Raw genomic sequence first — 17098 nt, 5'->3', positions numbered from 1 at the left:
TTCTGAAGAAGGAAAAAGCAGCCTGAAACTAAAAGAGTAAAAAATCTGCTCAATACAGAGACAGTAAAAATCAGCCCTGCAATTAATCAGACTGTGATAACAGACATTGGTAAAAGCAGCTGCGAAGTTTCATAGGAAATAATACTTCTCCCATTGCAGCTATGTAGTGTCAAAATGACTTTCCTTTTTGAGACGACTATTTCCCTGCTTCGCTAGTCTCACCTTCTGAGTCAAGGTCAGTGTGATACATGGTTTTTAGCCTCTGTCTCCTCACAACAGCAACCAGTCCTGAACTCAAAACTACTTACTACCCCCTTACAAATTGCAGTCAATTCAGAGCTGATCTTTCCTTGTCCTAGCTCCTCCTTAGAATCCATCATGGCGAGTCCCAAACTTACCGGAAACCCTTCCTACCCCTGCCCCCTTACATGGATACTACAAGGACCTGCAGCATGCAGTCTCCTTTGATGCCACAAATCAATAAAATATTTTTCTAGACTGCAGGTGTGTCCCTAGTGGTCTTCGTCAGAGGGGCTCTAGTAGTCCAACGTTTTAGAACCTGATAACAAATGCACAGCCATCTCATAAATATGATGGGTTATTTTGTATTGTTTTCTAATATTTTCCTCATCTCCCTGAAGTTTCACACATCCTGAACACACTTTGGTTTTTCTCCATAAAATTTACTTAGTATTTGTGTTTACTAAAAATCCAGTGTGGCTCTTTTAGAACCTATATTCCTCTAAGAGTAAACATGATCAAGTTATTTAATCTTATTAAGGTGCAGTTACTTATCTGTAAAAGAGGAATAATGGAATCCATTTCTCAAAGGATTTTGTAAGAACTAAGTGGCATAGTGCATCTAAATGGACAGAGCCTAAATAAATTACAATAAGCAGTGAATAAATAATTATTGTTTACATATAACATTATTTTTAACTGACATTGTTCTAAAACTGATTCGCAATAGGACAGCTATATAGATACAGAAATAGATATATTTTTGTGGATATATAGGTAAATAATAGATAGATATAGGTAGATAATGCAGTTGTCCCTCTGTATCCACAGGGGATTGTTAATAATCTTCCCTGGACATCAAATTCCAAGGATGCTCAGGTCCTTTATATAAAATGGCATAGTATTTGTGTATAACCTACACAAATCCTCCTGTATATAGAAAATTCAAGTTTTGCTTTTTGGAACTTTCTGGAATTTTTTTTCCAAATATTTTTGATCAACAGTTAGTTGTCCATGGATGTGGAACCTGTAGATTTGGAGGGCCAACTGTATTATAAAAGAGAAAATATCAGGACAGTTATCCTACTGTGTTAAGTATAGGCAGTAATATAAATACAGAAAAAATCTTCATTCAGAAATGCATCTTATAAGATTACATTCAGTTGATCAGAAAGAAGGTTATATATTCAAATGTCCTTTCAGCTTATTTTTACCTTTTTTGTGTTTTATGCAATTTGTTCAGAGTACTTCCAAATTCCAACATTTAGGAAAAAATTGTATATACTTTGACACATTTTATTACATGAACTCATTCATTTATTCACTCATCAAATCCTTACTGGGTCTGATTGTAAGGTGAGGTTAGCTGTGAAAGAGTTTTTTTGGATTTTTTTTCCTACACTAATACTGCATTTTGTTTAGGAAAGTTGTTTTCAAAGTAAGTCATTGGATAAACCTGTATTTTTTTATTCCTATGAAATATATATTCCTCTAGCTTCTCATGGGCTAAAAAAAGGAACCTGGCTATACAGGTGGAGATTCATTTTCATTTATATCACCTATTGAGGGTCACACATAATTTATTAAAAATAGGTCTGTTGAATGAAGAGTTTTAAAAACATTGAGTTAAGGTATAAAAGATATAATATCCATAACATTTTGCCAACAAAAATATAAATTTTGGGATAATTTTTGAAAACAAAAAATCATTTAGAGTTCCATTAATAAAAATTAAATAACAAATCTGTATTAGATTGGTATTTTCAATAACTTCTTCAAAGTTAATTATCTAGAAATGTATGATATATACTGAGGAATAGACATGGAAACTGTCAGTATTTTTCAGAATTACTTAACACATTCCTATTTGTCTCATCATCAAACTGCAAAACCACATTATTTTGCGCACTAAAATTTCCCATAAAATTAAATGTTCATAACGGAAAAATTATATTTTGGGGAGAGAATGGAATCGATTTGAATGAACATTTAATTTTGGCTACATATTTTCTCTTAGGTAAATTTCAAACTTTCTCTCCCTCTCTCACCCTTATGCACACATACATACATACACACACACACACACACACACACACACACACACACACACACCATTGGTTCCTGCAAGACCCTTCTTGTGTTTATGTTTTATTCCCTTTGTCTGCATTTATCACTTTAACTAAACCTTGCCCTATAGGAAACCTGTTTTCAATGCTAGATGGATATCTTTTTGTTTGTGTCTTTTCTTACAAAATGAATATTATTTTATGTGTGTTTAATGTTTTTACTTATCTAAATGCATAAATGGAATTGGATTATGTATCTTCTTTCTTTCTCATTTTTCTTTCATTTTTTAAAATTTTAAAAAGACCCATTCCTTTTTGTATGCACATCTAGCCATTGCTTCTCACTCATGAATAGTTCTTGGGGTACATTCACCTCAATTTTGTCTCAATTTCTTTATATTAAATTTGAAAGAGAAATGCTAGCCTTACATCTGTGATGATTTGAAATAATATATCTAAACCTTTATCATACTTCATTATCTACTAAAGATAGTAGTGGTAGCCAATATGAGCTTAAGATGGGGTGGGAGATAGACAACAAATTAGGATCATCTTTCAACTCTACCACTCATTTCCTGTATGACCTTAATTTATATTATTAGAGCTTCAATATCCCCTTCTGTTAATAATGTGTGAAATCTACTTTCAGGGTTATTTAAAGATTAGAGACAGTGACTGTAGCTACTGATGACACATTATACATCTTAATGTCACTTTTAAGAAAGTCAGAGTCTTGAGTGTTTAGGTGTCACTTTAGATTCCCAGTGGCTAGTATAACGCATGGAACAGAGTATGAAATGAATACATTGAAAAAATCAATTAGTGGAAATAGAGACGAGTGTTTGAAATATTGAGTCGGTAAAATACTACATGATAGAAAAAGGCAATTTGTATAATAGGTTACATTTACTCAGTTGAAAATGTGGCAGGGACTTTCCCTACTGCTTTACATTGTGGTATCTCCTTTAATCCTCATTCTACCTCAAGCCACTGTGGTGGATTCTGTTATCACCTCTTTTTTACAATTGAGAAAACTGAAACCTAGAAGGTAAAGTAATTTTCCTCAAATTTGAGTCCTCTGTGATTCAAACTAAGTTGCTTGAAATAGAGAATACACACTCTACTCCATATGAACTGCTGCTTGTCTTTTAAAAAAATAATTTTATGTGGATGATAGAGTCTGGTTGAAGGGAGATTAACTTCATTGCAGTATGCAATTACATAAGCTCATAATACTTGCATGCCTTTACAGGATGAACTAAAAATTTAATCCCAAATATGCATTTAGCACTGATACAACTCCTATACGGGTGTGAGAAAAGAAAGGGAAGGAAAGGAGTCCTTTGGTGAAAGGTATGCATGGGTGTCCCGGTTGAGAACTTTGGATTGCATCTTATTAGTGGGACGTCATTAAAGGTCTTAAGAAAGAAATGCAATGATAAAATTTGGCCTGTTATAAAAATAATTCTGAAGTTTGTATATAGAATGGATTGAAAGAATAAAGGACTGAATTTTAGGTATTCAGTTAGAAAGTTACTTCAGAAATTCAGAAAAGAAATGAAGTAAGTCAATGGTGTCAAGAAAAATATGGATAAATTTTAGAGACAAATTTTACCATAAAATATTTGGTAAATAGTGTTGCTCTCAAATGAAATGGTCAACAAAGGCAGAGAAACTCTGAGAAAAATTCAATAAGTACTATCATGAACACATTAACTTTAGGGTGTCCTTGTGATATCCTTTGAGGAGAAAATATCAAGTGGGGAGTTAGCTATATTGAAATTCAGCTCAAAGAAAAACCTATGGAGGTGGTTAAGGACACTGTAACAGAATATACAGGTATTGGATTTTAATCAGTGGTCTGAAATCTACAAGGGTGAGCATAGGACCTATGCATACACTTTAAATGAATAATTTTTTCTAATAGATGCTTTCTTATTTTAAAATTCTTAGACTCTGTTTTTCTATTTTCAGGCTTATTTTCAGCAAAGAACTTTTAAATCTTTACAGGTATTTTTCTTATAAAAATAATGCATGTTCCCTATACAATTTTTTTGAGACAATACAGAAGTTTATAAAGTGAACATATGAAATGCTCTTCTCCATTCTCTGTTCTCTTCCTCTGGATCCCATTCTCTAGGGATGAGAACTGCTAACAGTCTGGTATATAGCCTTGTGCATCTACCTTTAATACATTGTTTCTCTCCAAACAAATTAAGTTATCATGAAATGCTGTGGTACATGATCAAGAATAGTATTCGTATTATCATCTCAGGACAACCAGAATGCTTTCTCACTGGATTAAATAAAAATACAGGCTACCATTTGGGTTATGATGACATTTTGATAATGAACTTCTCTATATTTTTACATTGGACGAAGTCAAAAGAGAGAAGGGAAGGAAGGAAGAAAGAAAGGAGAGAACTCATCTTTTGGATTTAGTCACTATGCAAAATATAATGCTGCAAAAAAGCTGCAGTAATTCATTTTGGCCAGGGATTTAGCAATGTAAGCATGGAGCCAGCAGAACTAAAGGAGTACTTTGTAACTATCCATCCTGAAAACACATGTGAAAAATCAGCTCAATTTGAACAAGGCTGGACCCTTAAATCTTGGATTTGCCTCAATCCTTGCCTCAAAGCATCTTATAATTTGCTCATCAGGCAGTTGAACTAAAAATTCTACACATGATTTGGCACAATTTGGTGAAGCTGTTTGTTCTGAAGTGGCTAAGTCAAGTTGCGACTTGGCAGAAATAAATACAATAGAGGAGATGCCATTTGGCACAGGACGTCCTACCACCAACACTCCCAAGATGACATTTATTGTATTTTGAAACTAGTCATGGAGAAAGACACTAAACATCTTTCAACATGCAGCTGGATAGGAATTTCCATATTGCTCTTTGTGGCCAGCTTCTGGGCTTACACAATTACATGTGTTCTCAAACCACTTTATTAATTTAAAAAGTATCAGAGGTTTGAATGAGTCAAAATTTTCTTTGAAAAGTACATCTTTAAATGAAAGGAAATCAGTATTTTGTGTTTAGGTGGGCATCTGTAATATTTGTTAACATATCTGATTCTGTGGCTCTGGAGATGAAAGTAGCATCACATATCATTAAAATCATAGCTTGGAACATTTGTATATAATGTCATAACGTCTCAGCTTACACTACTGGACTATATCTTGTTTACTACTATAAATTTCATCAGCTTCATTAGAGCCGAGACTGAATTAGTTTCTCTATCAAAGATGTTGCTTTTTACAAAATGGGAGCAGAACATGTCATGTTTATGTGTAGAAATTTCCTAGATTTCCAGAGGAAAAGCCTTAAAGAACTTGATTGAATTTCAAGTAGAAGTTATATTTTTTATTGTGAGGAAAAAAAAAAGAAATTCCCTTCTTAGAACAATTTGATGAGAAGGAGTTCTTTTATGGCAAGGTTTAATTAGAAGATTGTTTACTTAGACCAATGGGTTTTCAGTTGTAGTGTACAACAGAATCACCTGAGGGGCTTGTTAAAACATAGACTCTGGGTTCCACTCCCAGAGTTTTTGCTTCAGTAAGTTGGGGTGAGACCCAAGAATTAGCACTTTGATACCCACTGACTTTAGGCTATGTTTTGATTACATGAATAATGTATTCTTTATTTAAAACTCTGCATTCAGGTTTATGGATGGTGCTGATAAACTTAAGAGCTCTTTGACTGAAATACTACTCTGCAAAAGGAGATAAAATATTCCAGTGTTAGGGATACACCCTAGGATACACCAGGTTTGACAGTGATAACAGTCTTATCAATGCCTTTGGCAGGCAGAGAATTGCAGACACCTGAAAACGTCTTCCATTTTGTTAAGGTTACATTAAAATCAAATATGGAGTTAGCATAGAAAAGAGGCAAGCCTTGCCATAGGTGACCTCGCCGTTGACCTGAGGACAGAAAGCTATATGGCAAGTTAAAGCAACATGGCTTCAACTTGCAGTCTTGCTGAATTTTAGAAATAATATTACGCTTACATTGCAGAGTGAACTGAGAGAGGTTTCTCTGATCACATTTGCTCCTCAATATGTTTGAAACCAGTGTTTTCACCAGTGTTGGTAAAATTGAGAATGTTTTTCTGATTATACTGAAAAGATGATATGTGTACTGCCATTCAACTCTTTATTCAGTTCAAATAAATACAATTTCGTTAATCATTTTGAGCAAAATTAAATTATAATTTTTATTTGCCAATTTTGACTTTCTGGAATATTTTCATCACTGGTTACTAATTTTTCATTTAAACATAAGATCAAGAGAATAAGTCTTTGTTTAGTTACTTCTTTGTATATATATTTTAATGATCTATTTATAGCTAGTAGAGACTTAAAAACTTGATATACGAATAGTCATATACATTTTATTTTTCTAATACTCTTTTTTTTTTTGCGGTACGCTGGCCTCTCACTGTTGTGGCCTCTCCCATTGCGGAGCACAGGCTCTGGACGCACAGGGCCAGCGGCCATGGCTCACGGGCCCAGCCACTCCACGGCATGTGGGATCTTTCCGGACCAGGGCACAAACCCGTGTCCCCTGCATCGGCAGGCGGACTCTCAACCACTGCGCCACCAGGAAAGCCCTCTAATACTCCTTTTGATCTCCTCAATTTCCTCAACGGCAACCAGTCCAAAATCTATCCTTGTATCTTGCCCCTTTCTTCCCACCTCAGTTTTTTCACAAAATTCTCAGATGTTTATGGTGTTCAGCTCCTACATCCCAGAAAGTTACAGAGCTACTTTCCATACCCTTTCTGCCAGTATTCCATGGACTCACTACTAAAGACTGTTCCTACATAGCAAAGGTTTTTATCACTGCTGAGGTGACTCCTTAGTGTCTAAATCTCAGCGTGGCTTGGCGTTTCTTCATAGAATGATCATTCTACTTCCTCAGTGATGCCCTATGCTTGGTGATTATGGCTCTACTCCTTAGCCCTCGCTGATTTTGGTTCACATGTTCTTCTCAGGGTAGAAGATACCTGCAAAAGGGCTGGACAAGATTGGTTCAACCAATTTCTTTCTTTTTTTTTTTTTTGGCCAGTTTTTTTTTTTAAATAGATCTTTATTGGAGTATAATTTGTTCACAATACTGTGTTAGTTTCTGTTGCACAACAAAGCAGGTCAGCCATATGCATACTCATGTCCCCATATCCCCTCCGTCTTGAACCACCCTCCAGTCCTCCGTATCCCACCCCTATAGATGGACACAAAGCACCGAGCTGATCTCCCTGTGCTATGCTGCTGCTTCCCACCAGCCAACTATTTTACATTCGGTAGTGTATGTATGTCGATGCTACTCTCATTTCGCGCCAGCTTCGCCCTCCCACCCCATGTCCTCACGTCCATTCTCTATGTCTACCTCTTTATTCCTGCTCTGCCACTAGGTTCATCAGTAACATTTTTTTTTTTAAGATTCTATATATATATGCGTTAGCATATGGCATTTGTTTTTCTCTTTCTGACTTACTTCACTCTGTATGACAGACTCTAGGTCCATCCACCTCACTACAAATAACTCAATTTCATCTCTTTTTATGGATGAGTAATATTCCATTGTATATATGTGCCAAATCTTCTTTATCCATTCATCTGTCGATGGACACTTAGGTTGCTTCCATGTCCTGGCTATTGTAAATAGAGCTGCAATGAACATTGTGATACGTGACTCTTTGAATTATGGTTTTCCCAGGGTATATGCGCAGTAGTGGGATTGCTGGGTCATATGGTAGTTCCATGAACATTTTTAAAGGGGAGATTGCTCATACACTGGTTTTCTCAGATTTTCAAAGAGATCCATGACCAATAAGAAATTTATAACCAGTTGGTTAGATGGGTGTAACTTTAGAGACAGACATGTAATGGCAAGTTTTAGAAAGAGGAGTCAAAACAAAGAATAGCAAGGGTGTGTCAGAGATACAGGAAAAGAACAAGAGAAACTGACATCATGGAAGTCAGGGAAGAAGAGAGTTGAATGCCGGGATGAATCCAGGTAGGTGAAGAACACTGTGACCGCTGCTATTGGGGGCATTTCCTGAGTGTTGCTGTTAAGGTTGTCACTTTCAGTGTGAATTACCTCCAGCGATGCTGTCAATGAATACAGCCTCCAGGGAGAACCTCAGCAGCAGCAGTGGAGGAAGATGATAACTGAAAGGAAGCAGTAGGGGGTACAGAAACTCTCACTTGCTCCTCATGGCTAATAAATAATTGAGAAGCAGCCCAACCATTCAGGCACACTTATGTGGTCTTATGCTACCTTGTCACTTCTACACATCCTCATTTATCACTTTTCACATGCTACTTTTCACCACAGCAGTTCTTTTCAAATTATTCATGGTTAAGAGGGGAATGGTGCTTTTCTCCCAGGTCTATTGTGGACCCATCTTTTTGTAAAATGCAATTAAAATAAATTAGAAAAATTTAATATAAAATGCAAACACCATTTTTTATTATTAGAATTCCAAAAGTTAACATACTGTAGGATTACATTTATAAAACATGCCTATAGGGACAAAAATGGAAAACAAATTAGTAGTTGCCAGGGGTTAAGGAGAAGGCAGGGACAAGAGGGAAGTGGGTGTGAATAAATTTTTCTAATTTATATTTATTTTTCTCTATGCACCATTCAGAATGGTCTCCTTAAGTCACTAATCAGATATTATCCTTCTTTTTAAAAACTCTTTCCTCTTTTTTAAATTTTACTTTATTTTTTTAAATTAATTTTTATTGGAGTACAGTTGCTTCACAATGTTGTTAGTTTCTACTGTACAGCAAAATGAATCAGCCATACATATACACGTATCCCCTCCCTTTTGGATTTCCTTCCCATTTGGGTCACCACGGTGCATTGACTTCCCTGTGCTATACAGCATGTTCTCGTTAGTTAAATAAGTATCCTCCTAAGTTTAAAAGGAAAGAGTTTTATACATACTATGTATCTTGGTCTATTTATCTTGTTCTGCAAGCCCTTTAATTGTCTGGCTCTCTTCTTCCAATTTATGGAGGGCCATGCTCCCTTCTCACCCCACTGCTTTGGTCAGAATTGTCCTTATTTGGTGCCTCAAACACGAAAGCCACAGGGATTTTGGAACATTTAATTCCACTCACTCCAACTTTCACCTGGAAAAAGTGAACGTTGTGAACATTGTGTGGGTGTGAATATAAAAAGGCACCATGTGGGAACCTTTTGTGATGGACATGTTCTGTATTTTGACTACCAATTTCATTATTCTGGTTATGACATTGTATTATAGTTTTATAAGTTATTATGGCTGGGTTGGGTAATGTACATGTGGGATTTCACTCTATTATTTCTTACAACTGTATGCAAATGTATAATTATCTCAAATAAAACGTTTATTTAGTAAAAAAGAATAGACATAATACTCTGTCAAGTACTACAGAGGTTTTTAAATACTTACTCTCATTTTCCATTTTTTGTCTCATTGAATGGTAAAATGCACTCAATCCACACTGGTCCACAGACCACACTTGGACTAACCGGCACTTGTTGTTTTTTTTTTTTTTCCTATGTTTCAGTTCAAATTACTTCTGCACAAGCTCCCTTTAAATATTCTTCTGAAAACAGACTGCTCCTTCACATCATTCTAACTCCTCAACCTCATTACACAGCTCCTTACTTTAGGCCGCCCGCCCTCAGTATACCATGGGCCTCTGTATCTCTCTCCTTTGCTTAACTTCCTTATGCCTATTCTCTTCTCTGCTAAATCATATCTGCTTTCCCAAATCCATCTATCTTTTATGTGCCAGGATGACTCTCTTCATTCATAACCTTTCTCTAGATTCCACCACTCAGAATTAATATCTCCTGTTGCAGTTTTCTGAGAAGGTAAGGAGAACATTATACCCAGAAGTCACATAATAATTGTTGAAATAGGTTAAACCAAATAGGAAGAATTACCAACATCTAGTTGGTGCCTGAGAAGGTCTCTGTCTGATGGAACTTGTTCCCTAAAGTCAGTATGAGAAGCAGTGGCGGGTGACTTCAACTCAGGGGATCTTTTGAATGTGTTGTATTTCAAGTTGGTTCTTTCTTGATAGTTCAGAGGAGGATTATCTGGAGGGAAAATAGCAAATCCCTATTAAGGATCATGGTGGGGTCGTAATTCTAGAAATTTAGGAGTTTGGGGACTTGAGACTACTGTAGTGACTTTATAGTAATTGAATATCTTAGCCCTCAAAATTCTGCTTGAGAATATCACTCAGGAAAAACATGCCACATTAACCTAGCAGAGCTACAGAAAATAGCAGGTTGGTAAAGAAAGCAATTACAATGAAAAATCCAACTGCTGATTAGGCAGCTTGATTTCTTATTTTCATTACGTATGCATGCATATAATCAATGTGATAACTGTAGTGATATAGTTGGAAATAGCATCACAACCATTGCTTTAGCAAATGCTTTTTATTGATTTTAGTGTTTAGTTGCATGTGATCCAAATAGCTTTCCTATTCCCCTAAAACCCATGAAAGCTTTTCACTTATTTATATCTACTGAATATTTACAGACTATTTATTAAAAGTAGTTTTCTGAAGGGTTAGCGCTTCAGGGGTGAAAACATGGCCCAGCTTGGCTCCCTCTTCTGTATTTCATTTACCTGAGTTCAGGTTTCCATTTCTGTGATTAGTGCACACTGCCAGACTAACGGCTGTGCAAGTTGCTCTTCATCTTCCATAATAAATTTAGCTCCCCACGAAGCTATATAATTACACTGGCCAGTGCAATCTGATTATCTGTCAAATATAAATGAGTCACCTTTCTACCTTCAAATACTAGTTCTCTGTGTCTACAATGAATTAAAACACCTCTGTCCTGGATGCAAAAGTGACAATAAAATCTCCATTCACTACACATTTATTGAATACCTGCTGTGAGCCAAGCAATCGTATTTGAAGAGAAGTTTTCAGATAAATTTTGTATAATTTTTTAACTGATCCTCAGAACAGCTCTCTATTCTGTAGAAGCAGAAACACTGGTCTCAATTTACAGATGAGGAAACAGTGCTTCAGAGAGGGAAGGTGATTTCTTGGGACTCACATGGTTTTAAATGGTATAGTTAAGAAAAGAAGTTGGGACTTCTGAGTCATCACCATTTAGTCCTTTTCACATAGCATGCTTTGTTTCCAAGTATAAGATGCTCTGTGCATGATAATGGAGGTCTGGTATCCTTTATGTGAATGTCTTTATTGTCAAATTGCTTATAATTATGAAAAATCTATTTTCCACTCCAAAAATATTAGCCTTGTGGGAGTCCAGCGAGAGTCATGTATCACAGATCTTTAAAATGAAATAAATAGAAGTTGCAAACATTTCTGCAGGGAATAGCCCACTTGAACCTATGACAAAAAGATTTTTTTTTTTGACAGAAAGATTTTTAATGATAGAAATAATCATGTTTTCACCGAATCCATAGTGTTCTTCAGTATTAGCTCAAAAAATAATGTCTATCAAGATAAGCAAGTCCTTGCACACATAGTAAATGTACACACATTTCTTTATAATTAACCCTTCAAATGTCCCTTATATAATGTAACATTCTTCATTTTATAGCTAAGAATAATACCTAATCTAAGAAAAGCTGCCAGGATGAACAAGTGATTGCTTCAGATCTCGTGTGTTTGCTGTCATAGTACTGTCCTTTAATAAATATAGTTAAGACAGATAAAGTCCACTGGGATATAAACTACAAGAGGCAGAATTTTTGTCTGTTTAGTTCATTGCTATGTCTCCAACCCTAGAATAGTACCTGGCATATAGCATGCAGTTAATAAATATTTGTTAAATGTATGCAACACTTTGAAAAGAAGTATGTTTTCATCTTGAGGCTTACCTGTTACATATATGTCTGTGATAGTAGAGGTGTCTCAGAATAGTTTAAGTTTAATATGTGGTTAAGTGAAGTCAAAGCAGCATATTGATGGTCCTGTGACACCCAGTTAATTCACATTGTACCTCAGCCACAGTTTGCACCTGCTGTTCCAACAGCCGTCTTTAAATAGAACAATAAACACTCCCCAATGGCACCAACAGAACTGAAAGCTTACATTCCATTAACCATTGGCCAGGACTTCGCAGATACGCAGAATAAAAGACAGCATATATTAAAGTTTCTAGCCCAGTGCTGGTCACAGGGGATGTGCAGTAAACATTAGGTGAACCTCCACTTGATTTTGTATCTCAGTAAACGAGAACTTGTCTGTGTATAATATAATATGGTCTTATATAATTCATATGATGGTAAGACTAAAACTCCTTATGATTTCATGTACGTATTTAATAATGTTTGAGGGACCTCTTTAGTATAGTAGTTAAGCTAAAAGAATTTTGAGATAGGAAGACTTTGGCTCATAGCTTGACTTTGTAAATTGCTAGCTTTCTAAAATTTGGCAAGTTATTCAGTTTTTCCAAGCTTAAATTTCCTTATCTTCAAAGCAAGGATAATAATAGTAACACCTTTATAAGGTGGTAGTGTGTAGTAATTGAGGTACCTGCATTCAGGGGCCACAGGGAGTGTTGGGTCAATGAAAAGAGGGCAGGTCCAAACCTGCAATGATGGCTCAGGTGATTCTATTTATGTAAATCAGATACCAGTGAGGCCCATTTTGCTCCTGTAGATTTATATTTGATATTGGCTTGAATCCAAGTTCTACAATCCATAGAAATCCAAATTCCTCTTCAAGGTTATTAAGAATTCTGAAAGGTCACATTTTCATGGTGACCCCTTTACCTAGAGTGGTACTCCCATGCTTTTTAAAATTTTTTTGACTAAATGTTTTTATTGACAAAGATGAGAAAATGAGGCTCTTCCTAAAATTCTACCCACTTGCAAAAATACACATTCATACAAGGTATTAATGAAAAGACTTTAGTGAAGATCTTAGAATCAGAGGAAAGGGATCACATTAAAATAGCAAAACAGAATTAAAGTGTATATTACATATTGTTGTTTTTATTTCTATTTATTTTTTAGCTACCAAACATTTTGGGGTGCTCCTGGCCTTTCACACTGCATGTTTACCTAATTTCCTAAGATGTCATTTGCCCAACCTCCTCCCTTCTGTACTTTCCTCTCTCCCACCCACTTCCAAAAAAGTTTCTCATTACTCAAGCAAAACAGATTTACTATTTGTCTATTAATTTTGGTGAAGATTTCTGTAGTAGTCATGATTTCAAGGTTTCACATTTTATTCCATGGAATTTAAGACTCCCCCCACCAATAAAAGGCAGTTCCTTTCCAAAGGGGAATATTGTACAAATGTTACAATAATGTGTCTCTCAGATCATTACGCTCCAGGCTAACTGCCAATGCCTCTTGTCAGGAGAACAACCAGATGTCTAGAACGACCAGATGTCTCTTGTTTGCTCGCTTTCTACTACAACTGTACTATATTTACTCCAGTTACTGCCACTAATTGGCCATGTAAAATAGTGACTTTATGTCTTATACTGGACCATTCTTCCAGACCGAAGTTGATATCTACAGGTAATGATTTTCTCCTCCGATGACAGTCAAAATTAAATTAAAAATATATTTATGCTTGTGTGTGTGTCGTTTGGGACTCCTGAGTTCTCCTCATGATGCTGAGCATATTTCCAATGATCCAGTTCTTCTAAAGGTGCTCTATACGTCCTACAAATGTTTGTTTTCTTTTAAGTATTACTGGTCTCACCACCAAGTACCATGCGCTTTTCCTTTGGTATCACATTCCATCTTCCTAGTAAATCTTTTCACTCTTTGAGGGCTTTAATACTTTCCCGCTGTTGCTCTCTCCCTCATAACTCCTGATTTTCTTTCACGTGAACATCACTTTTAGCAATCTGACACATCCCCTTGGTTAGTCTAAGGATTATTTTTTTCATCAAGTTATACAGAAGCTTCTTTAAAATCACTACTGAAAACATTCCTTATTTTGACCGTGTCCTACTATCTATCCATACTCCAGTTCCTCTAATCTAATTGTTCATAACTCATTAAGATTGTCAACTAATTAAATATCCATTATCAATCGTTTGTCTTTAGTTCCCCTTTCCCAGCATAGTTTTCATGATTTTATTTGCAATTAGTCTGTTAAAAATACCTTAAACTTTCTATTTTCCCATGGATTCTATATGGTTAAACATTAACATTAGATTATGTTATGATAGGCAACAGCTGCTGTATTAGTTAAGGTAGAACAATTCCTGTTTAAAAAAAAACACCAGATCTCAGTGGTTAATCACAATTAAATTTTATTACATTCTCATCTCTGTCCCATGCAGTCTGATGGAAGAAGGAGAATAAAGACTTTCTCTCATGCAGTCTTTTCAGAGACTAATCAAACTCCTTCCATTCAGGTTGCTAACAGCATGTGTGCTTTCTCCAAAGCACATCTTTTCTTAACTGCTTTGTACCCCAAATAACATATTACTTCTTCTCACATTTAATTTGTGAGAACTGGTTGCATGGCCCCAACTTGATGCAGAGAATATTAAAAATGCAGTTTATCTGTGAGTCCAGAAACAGGAAAAATATTCAGCAATGCCAGACTAGGCCATGCTTGTAATACCCTCATCCAAGAAGCTGAGTTCTAATAATGAAAAACAAAAAGGCAAAACAGTAACTGGTATACATATAGCCCTATAAATCTTCGACCCGCTCAGCAATTTTTCTGCTTTTCTCTAGTTTACTCTTCTTTTTTTGTGCTATTTATCTTTCATATGTTCTTTACTCTCTTCCAATTTCTGATCTTTATTTCTTCTTTTGTTTAATTATCATAGAGAAAAAAAAAAAAACTCCAAGTAGAAATTTTATCTATCTCTTGCTATCATATCTAAAATCATTCCTGTATCTGAATCTTTCTCACTTCTGGCTTTATTTCATTGAAGGAATTGCCCATCTCCCATTTCAAAGACAATCCTCCAATGTACAGTATGCTACATCATTATACCTCTTGGTAAATAGACATTTCCCACTAACTTTTAACCATGCCAGTGACTCCCATCTTTAAGTCTCTTTGCACTGATTTCAGCTATCCTCAACTCCTCTCATCTCTCTTCTCCCGTCCATACTGTAATAAAGCATCCGGAAAGGGTTTTCTGTATTGTGGCCTCTGCTTCTTGATACCTCAGGTACTCTTCAACCCACTTCAATCTGCCTTCTGCCCACAACACTTGATGGAAGTTGCTCTTTCCAAGATTCCATTGACTTCTGTCCCAAAATCCAATAGTGACTTTTCATTTCATTTGTTATTTTACACTTTATCAACCTTCAATACACTTGAAAATCCAGTCCTGTTTTAAACACTCTTTCCTTGTCTCACATTACCCTCCTTATCTTCCCCTTTCCTTCCAGCGCCGTGTTCAGGTCATCTTTTTTTGCTGGAACTTTAAATAGTGCAGCTCTTAAGACTCACCTTTAGTTCCTATTCAACCTTCTCCTTAAACACAACTCAAACTGAATATATCCAAAAGCCAAATTTATGATTTCTTCTTTTTCCTCTAAATCTACACTTCCTCCATATTCTCCCGTCTTGGTAACTCACTCACTAGGTCACATCAGATCTCTGAGAATCATGAGGATTTCTTCTCCGTCAGTCACCACATCAGATTAGTTATGAAGTCCCTTTTGCGGTAAAGTGATCTTTCCATTGTTTTCATCCTAACAAAAGCGACCACAACTTTCTCAACAACACTGCAAAAGCATAAAATTCTTCTAATTTTATTGAATGTATTATTAACTGCCATCTTTTTTTCTCTACGCACCATTCAGAATGGTCTCAAGTCACTAATCAGATATTATCCTTCTTTTTGAAAACTCTTTCCTCTTTTTTAAATTTTACTTTATTTTTTTAAATTAATTTTTATTGGAGTACAGTTGCTTCACAATGTTGTTAGTTTCTACTGTACAGCAAAATGAATCAGCCATACATATACATGTATCCCCTCCCTTTTGGATTTCCTTCCCATTTGGGTCACCACAGTGCATTGACTTCCCTGTGCTATACAGCATGTTCTCGTTAGTTAAATAAGTATCCTCTTAAGTTTAAAAGGAAAGAGCTTTATACATGCTATGTATCTTGGTCTATTTATCTTGTTCTGCAAGCCCTTTAATTGTCTGGCTCTCTTCTTCCAATTTATGGAGGGCCATGCTCCCTTCTCACCCCACTGCTTTAGTCAGAATTGTCCTTATTTGGTGCCTCAAACATGAAAGCCACAGGGATTTTGGAACATTTAATTCCACTCGCTCCAACTTTCACCTGGAAAATTTATCATAATTTTCTAGTTCTCAGTTCAATTTTAACTCTTCTAATGAAAAGCATGGCACATTCCATTTTATTAATTGATTTTAAAATCTCGGATCAGCATCAAATACTTGCATTTATTCATAGTTTTAAAAACACATGTATATTATGTGATTTAGAGCTACTGTGGGTGTAGTGATCTACTATGAGCTTATGGTATTGTGTTCTTTCTGTTGAAGGGAACTGCCCTTGAACAGTAAAATTTTAGTCTTATTGCAAGATTTCTACATGTGTCCCTCTTTCTCAGTTATTACAGCTCTCTGTTCTTCTGTCCAATGCCATTACATTTTTCTCATGACTCTAGATTAAACAAAGTATTTCTTATCAAATATTTACATTTTTAAATTAGCAGGTTACATTAACATTGGAAATGCATTTTACATTCTAACACTTTAAACTACAATTCTTTTATAAAATTTTATTTCTTCCTCTTAAGGTAGTTTCCATGAGATGGG

This window comes from Leucopleurus acutus (assembly GCF_964270905.1).
Source record: "Leucopleurus acutus genome assembly, chromosome: 18".
Classification (NCBI taxonomy): Eukaryota; Metazoa; Chordata; class Mammalia; order Artiodactyla; family Delphinidae; genus Leucopleurus; species Leucopleurus acutus.
This window is presented reverse-complemented; position numbering follows the sequence as displayed.